Consider the following 10498-nt stretch of genomic DNA (forward strand, 5'->3'; position numbering starts at 1 on the left):
TGATGCCAACTTTTTAAAATGTTGTGGCAAGTCTACTGGAGCACCAAAGTGTGAGTAATCTTCCTAAATAGTGACTCTGTTTTAAGTATTAGGTGCTATTAAGTGATCACCTGTTGACATATGGCAAAGGACCAAGTCCTTTTAGGTGAAGTGATTGATATGAAGGTAGGGTGATAATATCCTTCGTTATGATTTTCAAACAAAGCAAAACTTGGTTCTGAATGTGCAATTGTACTATCTGACTGGTTTGTAAATGACTTACTTGCAGTTCTATCATTTTATTATTTTATTGTGATGTTTCACAAAAAAATGAATTAAGTTTGTAATGTTTATTACTCATTTGGGCGCGCAGATAATTCAGAAGTGTTAACTATTCTGAGTTCATTTCAAACAGAAACGCATCCTTCTCTCCAGAACAAATTGTTCTAACTTGTTAGTATTAATTAAGAAAAGTTGAAAACCTGTTTAAAGTTTTAAATTGGTCAGACCTTTTTATCTCTTTTGAAAAGTATGGGTCCAAAGCAGAGTTCTTCCTTATTCTAATGTATGATTTTGACCTAAGATATTATTACAAGGTACTCATGTATTCATCACAGTTTTATGTTATTTTTCAAGTAGAAAATGATATACGTTTGATAAATATATATTATTTATACTATAAATAAATATATGTTATATATTATATATTTTCTATTTTCAAATAGAAAATGATTTGTTGCATAAAAATTATATTGAATGTAACAATAAACTATTTAACTGATCCTAACTGTTAAAGAGTGGAATTGATAACATATACAATAAATGGTACTTTTATCATTCTGTAGCAATCACAAATTATGATGATACACAAATGATACACAAATTATGTAAATACATTTATTCTAATAAGAGTACTAAAACAGCATAATAAGTATACTTTTGGTAAAACCAATTAAAAAATTTTTACTGGTTTATTTTCTTTAAGGATAAAATGAGATAATTCACCTCTCTGTATAATTTCAGTCTTCTCCTATTCTTTCTTTCCTCTCAATATATAATCTTTCCATTTCTCTTTCTCACAGAATACTGCCTTATTTTCATTACACACTCAGTTGTTTCTCTATATTTTTGATCCATTTCTTGCAAGATTTTGAAATCATTGTTACTTCTAGGAAAAGTATAATATGAGAAGTCATTAGATACAGATTTTGTGTAGTTTGTCTGGTAAACCACAAACCATCAGAGGAAAAATATTCCAGCAACTCTGGACATTATATTTTTATTTTTTGCTATTTGATGCCTTGTGCCTTTATCATTTTTCCAAGTTACTAAACCACTTGTTGGCTTTCATACAGTCATAAACAAAACCAGTTAAATAACTGACATATTTCTCTCTCTCCATAGATATGATGAAATAGAGATAAAGAATAAAACAGAGAAGAATGGAAATCAAGGAGAGGCGTGCTAAAGGTCACCAAAGTACGATAGAGAATTCAATTAGATCAAAGAACGTTGGAGGTTATTTGACAGTGTTTAATAGGAAGCAGCTGCGTTGGGAAGTCTTTGGTAAGAATTTGTTCTTCTTCAGACTTGCAGGGGACTGCACTCTCTCACAGAGTTCAGAGCGTTGAACGTGGCACCCTTTTCTGATTTCTTCCGTATATTCAATTTGGGAGTTGTGATGTAATAGGATGAGTCAGCGTATGTCTGATGGAGGTGTTGGGCTCTGTACGTTCTCTGCTCCAGAATCCTGGGGTGATGTGTTACACAGCATGCTTCGGGTGGAGCAGAAATAGCCTGGTCTTTCCTGCACTTCCCAGGCCTTGGCAGAAGGAAAACAGTGAATTCAGAACTCTCCAGTCCATCCAGTCATTGTCCCAGCGAGCTTTGCTTCAGGCATACTGGATACTGCCAGATAAGAACTGGAATTCATTCTTTCTCAGATGTTTGCAGTCGAAGGGCCACGTTTTAGGGCCAGCATTTCTGCCACACAGCCAACCTTACCAGCTTCTGCTGCCCACAAATAAATACCCATCAGAATCTGCTGGAATTCAATGCATGATTGGCCTTCTGTTTCATGAGTTACTGATGATATGAAACCTGGTTTTATCAACTATCCAGGTAAACTAATGAATCCATGTCATTGCCTAATTGTAAACAAAGATAATAAACAGGTCCGTGGAAGAACTCTGAATCCTTAGAGACTGTTTGTGAGAATTTCTACTAGATATTGCAAAAAGCAGGAAGAAAAATGCTGCATTTTATAGTGAAGGTCACTGGCCTTCAAATTCATGTTTACCGGAAAGGCTGACATGCAATATGTGTGAGTTCTCTTCTCTGCCATTGACACTGGAGAATCCACTGTGGTAGAACCGTGTGAAGAGGCTTTCAGATCAGCTGGCAGCCCCTGCCAGCCCCCCTTACCTCACTCTGTGTCAGAAACAAAGAGGGTAAGTGCTTGATGAAAGCCTTCCAGCTTCCCTCATCCCCTCTCTTGCCCCACTCAATACGAGTCAGCAGCCTCGCACATTCTCCTTTTTTTCTCTCGCATTTCTAAAAACGTGTCCTTTCTCAGGTGTTAAGTGCAAGGCTGATCCTCTCTCTGTTCCTTGACTCCGTCCTGTCCTGAATCCAGAGGAAGACTCTGGAGTCTTTTCCCAACAATGACCTTTTCTCCCTTTATTTAACTCCTCTCTCTCTTCCCATGAGAGGAAATCAAATTGTATGGCATCGAAACCTCCCATCAGCTTGGTGATCTTCGAAAAATGTTTTGAACATTTAATTAGGGAAATCTATATATACACACAAAAGCAGGGACAGCAGAATAATGAGCGCCCATTTATGCAACACTCAGCTTCGATAATTACAGACTTCGGCCAACCTCATTTCATCTCTCCCTCCATCCATTGCCTCCGGTTGGAGTATTTTTAAACAAATTTCAGGTATTAAATCATCTCTAGGATTTATCACTAAAATAAAAGACTTCTTTCATTAAACATGACAATGTCATCCTCACACTTTAAAATTAACAGTAATACTTTTATAACTATCAAATATCCAGTTAGTGCTCAAATTTTCCCAATTGTCTTGGATGATTTTTTTTTGAGTCAAGATTCAAATAAGATCACCCTTTGTAATGAGTTGATGTGTCTCTTAAGTTTCTTCTTCCTGCTCCTTCTCCTCCTCCTTCTCTCTTTTTGTAAATTATTTGCTGAAAAATTTGTATGTTTGTTAAGTGGACTTTCCCACAGTCTGGATTGTGCCTATTATATCCGGTCATGTCATTTAGAAGGTTGTCACCCCTAGGATACCTTCAAATTGATGGCTCAATCTAGAGGCTTGGTCAGATTCAAATTCTATATATATTTTTTGCAAGAAACACCTTTCAGGTGGTGTTCTAGACTGCAGTTAAGAGGCAGATAATGGCTGGCTGTCTCTTGGGACCGGATCCAGTGTCGCACACAGCACTGGAGGCAGAGGCGGTGGCGGGGACCTGCCCTGGGTCCAGGCAGAAAGGGTGCATTGGCATCCCTGGTGGCTCACGTGGTAAAGAACCTGCCTGCAGTGCAGGCGACTTGGGTTCAGTCCTTGGGTCGGGAAGATTCCCTGGAGGAGAAGGAAATGGCAATCCACTCTAGTATTTTCGCCTGGAGAATTCTATGGACAGGGAAGCCGAGCAGGCTATAATATAGTCCATGGGGTAGCAGAGTCAGATATGATTGAGCAATTGGAATTCTAAAGAAGATTTAGAAAGTAATATAACTAAATGAATGTCGTCGGACATTTTGTTATTACTGAGGTCACTAATTTTAAATAATAGCTCTGAAAAATCTTCTGTTGAACTGAGTTATAAACAATTGCTGCAGTTACTCTTAAATTTTAATACTATGTATGGAAGCTTAAAAAAAATTTCCTGGGTAGCTCAGTGGTAAAAAATCCATTTGCAGTGCAGGAGACATGAGAGACATGGGTTTGATCCCTGGGTCCGTGGGATCCTCTAGAGAAGGAAATGGTACCCCACTCCACTGTTCTTGCCTAACCCATGGATAGAGGAGCATGGCAGGCCACGGTCCATGAGGTTGCAAAGAGCTGGATGTGACTAAACAGCAATAGTGTAAGCTTCTAATTAGCACATTTTAATCACCTACCCTTTAATAAACATTTTCTTCTACTTGAAAGTTATTAAAATTTGGAGAAACCTAGTTTCACAGTTGGTCTTGATACACAAGGACAGGGTGGAATGTTTCCATTTAAGAATAATTTCATAAGGATTTGGGTTAGAGCTCTGGGTGCAGTCTGTGAATTCAGTCCCTTTGATATAGCCCTGTTCAGTTCAAATCCAATAATTTATCACAATCTTTGTCAAGATGAATACACACAATGCCAGTTATTAATACTTTACTCTTCAACTGGTCATTTTGTGTGACCACTTGAAGTTATTCACATGCTATCTCTTGAATTTAACTTCATTTGTTTTTATATTTAAAAGACAAATAGCATGTGAATTGCAAGGTGTAAGAGTTTTGTTTGCTCTATGCAAATTCTGTTTATATATGAAATTTTACTGCATTTAATTTACATGTTTAAAGTTGGAATTCATTCATTTTCTTTGTTAATTTTCATAAACTAAAGAACATATCTGTAGAGAAAGGCAGGGTGAACCTTTGATTCTTTCACTTTGCTTACTAGTTTATTTATTAGTTAGTTTTTTTTTACTTTATTTTACTTTACGATACTGTATTGGTTTTGCCATACATTGACATGAATCCACCACGGGTGTACATGAGTTCCCAATCCTGAACCCCCCTCCCACCTCCCACCCCGTATCATCTCTCTGGATCATCCCCGTGCACCAGCCCCAAGCATCCTGTATCCTGTATCGAACATAGACTGGCGATTTGTTTCCTACATGATAGCATACATGTTTCAATGTCATCCTCCCAAATCATCCCACCCTCTAGTTTTCAAAGTAACAAGTCAGTACCCTAACATGCTCCAAAGGAAAGGAATTCACTTTTGTTTTTATGAACTCATCGATCTAAATGTATTGGATGTGTTTTGCAACACGTTAAATCAATGGCAATCAGATTGCAATTATTATCCTCTGGCTGCCTCAAATGCCTATCTGTGGCTGGAGTGGAGGTCTCTTCAAGTTAACTCCTGAGTCTTTAAAGTCTTTGACAACTTTCTGCTTTTTGGTCTAACAAGGTGTTTCAGACACATATTGTTCATTTCCCTTCCATGCTTGGCATTAGTCATTTCTGCAAAGAGGTTGGTTTTTTTTCCAGTGTGTGGTAGTGTAATCTACTGTAGCTGCAGTAATCTGCTCACTAATGGTGCTTATTGCTCTGGTGTTGGTGATGGTTTCTAGGCATTTTCAGTGGAGATTGCTAGGGAAACAAAAGGTAAAATGTTCAATAAATTAATACCGATATTTCCAAGTCAAATTCTGGATTCCAAGATTTTTTTTATGTGCCATTTTCGATGTTACATCTGTAACTCACAATGAAAATTCCAGTTTTCAATAATACCAACCTAAATACTGATTTGTTTTATTGCATAACTTATGCACATTAATCTCAGATAGGACATCCCTGGCAGGTCAGTGGTAAAAAATCTGCTTGCAATGTAGGAGACACAGGAGACCCAGTCTCAATCCCTGGGTTGGGAAGATTCCCTGGAGGAGAGAATGGCAACCCACTCCAGTATTCTTGCCTGCAGAATCCCACGGACAGAGGAGCCTGCTGGGCTATAGTCCACGGGGTCACAAAGAGTCCGACACAGCTGAAGCGACGGAACACACATGCGTGCAATTTCAAATGGCAGTACCAACCCCACCCCCACTGCTGTGATTATTGTAAGTAAACATTTATAGGTTTCTTCATGATCACTTTTGTCTATAGGCTCTCTTCAACTAGGGATCTACAGTCATACAACTGTGTTTAAAAATTACTTGAAAATTTTCCTGTTTTTAAAATTGGGTCAATTTGCTGCCTATTTAGGTTCATTTGTTTCATTCGGCTTTAGATTACAGATTGCTTTTTAAGATCTAAGTTTGGTTCGTGATTACATAAGCTGTCTACATGGTTCCAGGATAAATTCTGCCGAGTAAGGTGTATTCAAGAGGTCTGTCTTCTCCTATTTCCTCCACCTCTCACCTGTAACTGTCGTCTTTGCTTTATTCTTCTATTCTTGGTATAAGAAAATATTAGTTTATACTTCCATTTGTTATTATTTACAAATATGAACAACAGCTTATGATACATTGTTCTACACCTTGAGGGTGTTTCTTAAGTTCTCTCCTATTAGTGAAAGTCACTCAATTGTGTCCAACTTTTTGTGACCTCGTGGACTGTAGCCCGCCAGGCTCCTCTGTCCGTGGGATTCTCCAGGCAAGAATACTGGAGAGGGTTGTCATGCTCTCGTCCAGGGGATCTTCCCAAACCTGGGGTCTAACTCAGGTCTCCTGAAGTGCAAGCAGATTTTTTTGTTACCGTCTAACCCACCAGGGAAGTCCAGTAAAACAAAGCTACATGGCCAGCAGAAAGCAAACCTGCGCAGGGAGACCCTAATGGATTTCAAGTCCATTGCCTCAACCACTAGACCACGACTACGGAACTTCTCTCCCATTAAGCCACTGCTAATGTAAAGATTGGGCAAGGAAATGGCAACCCACTCCAGTGTTCTTGCCTGAAAATCCCATGGATGAAGGAGCCGGGTGGGCTGTAGTGCACGGAGTCACAAGAGTCAGACATGACTTAATGACTAAACAGCAACAATTCAGTTCAGTTAGTTCCGATCAGCCGCTCGGTCGTGTCCGACTCTTGGTGACTCCATGGACAACAACAACGATGTAAGGGTAATAATACCTACTTGAAGAGTTTCCATCTGCATTAAATAAAATCATGTTTAAGAAGTGCTCACAATAGTTCCCCGGCACACAGCAGGCACACATCCATTGTTGGTTTTCCCTTTTCTCTGAACTCTCTTGGTAAAAATCCTCCTCATACACAAAAGACCTCCTCCTACAAGCCAGCTCTGCCTCATACCTACATATTTTGTGACAGTTCCAACCCAATTTTTCACCTTCAGTCTTTATTCTTAAGGATCTCTCTTACAGTCAGTGAGAAATACATATCCTGTTGTTATCTAGGTGTGTGGCAAAGGGAAGTCTCCTTCATCACCATGATCTCTGTTCCTCCAATTTTTTTGTCTGTAAAATAAGAATAAATAAAATGTTTATAAATGTTAATAAGGATTAAATGAGTTAATATATATATAAAGATTCAGAACAATAGTTGGCATATGGTACGAACTGTAGTGTTGGAGAAGACTCTTGAGAGTCCCTTGGACTGCAAGGAGATCCAACCAGTCCATTCTGAAGGAGATCAGCCCTGGGATTTCTTTGGAAGGAATGATGCTAAAGCGGAAACTCCAGTACTTTGCCCACCTCATGCGAAGAGTTGACTCATTGGAAAAGACTCTGATGCTGGGAGGGATTGGGGGTAGGAGGAGAAGGGGACGGCAGAGGATGAGATGGCTGGCTGGCATCACTGACTCGATGGACGTGAATCTGAGTGAACTCTGGGAGTTGGTGATGGACAGGGAAGCCTGGCGTGCTGCAATTCATGGGGTTGCAAAGAGTCGGACACGACTGAGCGACTGAACTGAACTGAACTGACTCATAATAAATGGAAATATATTCCTATGAATATATTTCTTCTTTCCTACCTAGATTTTGCAGAAATAATTCTTCAAAAGCTACCACTTATTGTGTTATTATAAATAAGGTAGGTAAGATAGGCAAAATCGATTCTAATTAGAAAAATAAAATATACTGCTAACACTTATTTTATTGGTCAAATTCTCTGATGTGAAGGGGCACAGAATGACTTCTCTTGTCTTTATCCCATACAAGTTTAAAGTCAGTTTAAGTTCATCCTTCTCACTGCTTTTATAAACTAATTCCTCTAAAAGCTAGTTACAATGAGGAGGAAAAAGCAAATTCTAAAACAAGGTCTATTTCCTTTTTCTTAGAAAGTGTCTCTATTTTGAATTGAGGAAGCGTAGTTGAAATGTGATCATGTCATCTATGTATCCATCTGGCCACATTCATCCATTTAGTCAATTACAGATGAATTCACCCATCAATCAGAATTGAACCACATGGTTGAAAGAAAATCAGACTCACACATCTGATATGAAAATGACATTCCACCTCTTGCTAGCCGTGTGATCTTGGAAAACCTACTCAACACCTCTGAGCCTCAGTATTCTAAAGAGAACTATCAGATTGACAATACCTTTCTTTATGTTGGCTGGCCAGTCTGCAGATGTACAGAGAGCAACAAATTTATCTTTCTCCCAAAATAAGGTGTGAACCTAACAGGCAGGAAGTTTGTCGGGATCATTGCTTGGTGCCGTTTTGTTTGGCCCATGAACTTGTCCTGCTAGAATAGGAGCATCACAGAATATAGAGCTGGAAAAAGACCTTAGACCACATCCTGTCTAACTTGCTTATTTAATAGATGGGAACATTTGGGTCCAGCCAGGGCAGAAGAGACTTGCCTTAAATCAAATCTGCTAAACTGTAATGCATTATATTGTTTGCACTTTTATTTTTCACTTTATCCTTTCCTTCTTATTTCACAATAAAAATGAGTACCGTTCCTTATCTATCTTTAGAAAATTACCTTTCTTTGACATTCAACATTCAAGAAAGGTATATATACTTTCTAATTCACTTTTTTCTTCTTACGATATATCTTGGGATATTGAACCTATTCCACTTTTACAAATAAATCAATAAATTTAAAGAAATGTCAATCTAAATCTCCAAAATATACTTTATAGAACTTTATAAGTAAATTATAAGGATTATAGGGAGGAATGAAAGCACAGAGGTAGGCAAGATATTTTTAAAAGAGGAATGAGGGGAAACTTTTTCTACAGCTATCAAAATATAATATAAAGCTATAGTAAATAAAATTATGTGGTTTTGGCATGGAAATGAAAAAATAGATCAATAGAATAGACTAGGTTTCAGAAAGACACTATGACTATGATAAAAATGGCATTTTAAATCCATGGGAAAGTTGTTTAATAAATGATATTTGGATAACTGGGTCACACATAGATAAAAATTCAGAATTGTACCTTATAGATATAGTCCACACAAAAAGATAAACACTAATTATACCATTAAAATACAGAAAAAATGGTCCTATACATATGTAATGAACATTGCCATCCCATGTGCATTTAAAGTATCATAGGCGTGTATATATGTAAACAAACATGTGTGTGTATGTGTGTGTGATGCCAGGACAGAATCATCGGGGAATAGGAAAGAGGTTAAGAGAAACTTGCTTTTTTACTCTCTATGTCTCTGTACTTTTACTCTTTCAAACTTTTCTATTATTTTTGTAATTATAAAAGAAATAGTCTAAAGCACAAAAAACTCCTCGCTGAGTTGTATGCTTTCTAAAAGTCTCTAGCGAATCATATGTGTGTGAGCATGCATTTTGTAAACCAGATCCCATGTTAAATTAAGTAAGGGAACTATGATTTTTTTGAAAGTTAGAGTGTTTCCTTTCAAAAAGTGAAAATCATCCTCTAATCTCTCCAGCTCTTAGGTTTAGGAATCAGTACATCTGGTTTTCTTTAATGGTGCTTATTTCTATTTACCCTTGGTATCTGGGGGCCTTGATGTAGATGAACCATGTCATGCTGACTTCTGAAAGATGGGGTCTATCCCAGACTCTGTTACCTGCTTTTGCTTAAAGCTTTTGTTGAAGAAACTTTTCTGCAGCTGAAATGAAGCTTGAAGACCAGAAAACGAGTTTTTTCCATGTGACCTAATGGAACAAGGGATAATGAGGTTCTGATGTATAAATACATTCTTGTTCTGTGATGTTGTACGGGTTCACTGGTATGGGGAAAGAACCAGGATAGGTTACATACGCAAGATGATTAAAAGTCATAGGCAGCCCTTACAAGTGGAAGACTTTTTAAAAATGCTTTCTATGTACGAACTCATTTCATCCTCACAATAACACTCACGTTGTTTTTCTTATGGGGAAGCTATAACACGGAAGTGTTGGAAACTTGCCTGCATTCAGAGAGCTTGTAGGTGTTGGTCTCGAATTGTGGTCCAGGCCATCTCCTTCGTGAGTCCGTTCTCTAGTTGCAGCCAATCATGGAGGGAATATTCTTTGTTCGTTTATGACCAGAAAAAGCCTCAAGTTTATCTTTTTAAAAATTTCTTTAGATTTATTCTTAATGGAGGATCATTGCTTTACAATACTGTGTCAGTTTCTGCTATATATCAACATGAATCAGCTGTTGGTATACATACGGCCCCTCCCTCTTGAACCTCCCTCCCACTTCCCACCACGTCTCTCCCCTCTAGGCTGTCACAGAGCACAGATTTGGCTCCCGATGTCATGTAGCAAATTTCCGCTGGCTTATCTAATGTTACATATGATAATATATGTTTCTTTGCTACTGTCTTCAATTC

Source organism: Budorcas taxicolor, chromosome 11, assembly GCF_023091745.1.
Source record: "Budorcas taxicolor isolate Tak-1 chromosome 11, Takin1.1, whole genome shotgun sequence".
Taxonomy (NCBI): domain Eukaryota; kingdom Metazoa; phylum Chordata; class Mammalia; order Artiodactyla; family Bovidae; genus Budorcas; species Budorcas taxicolor.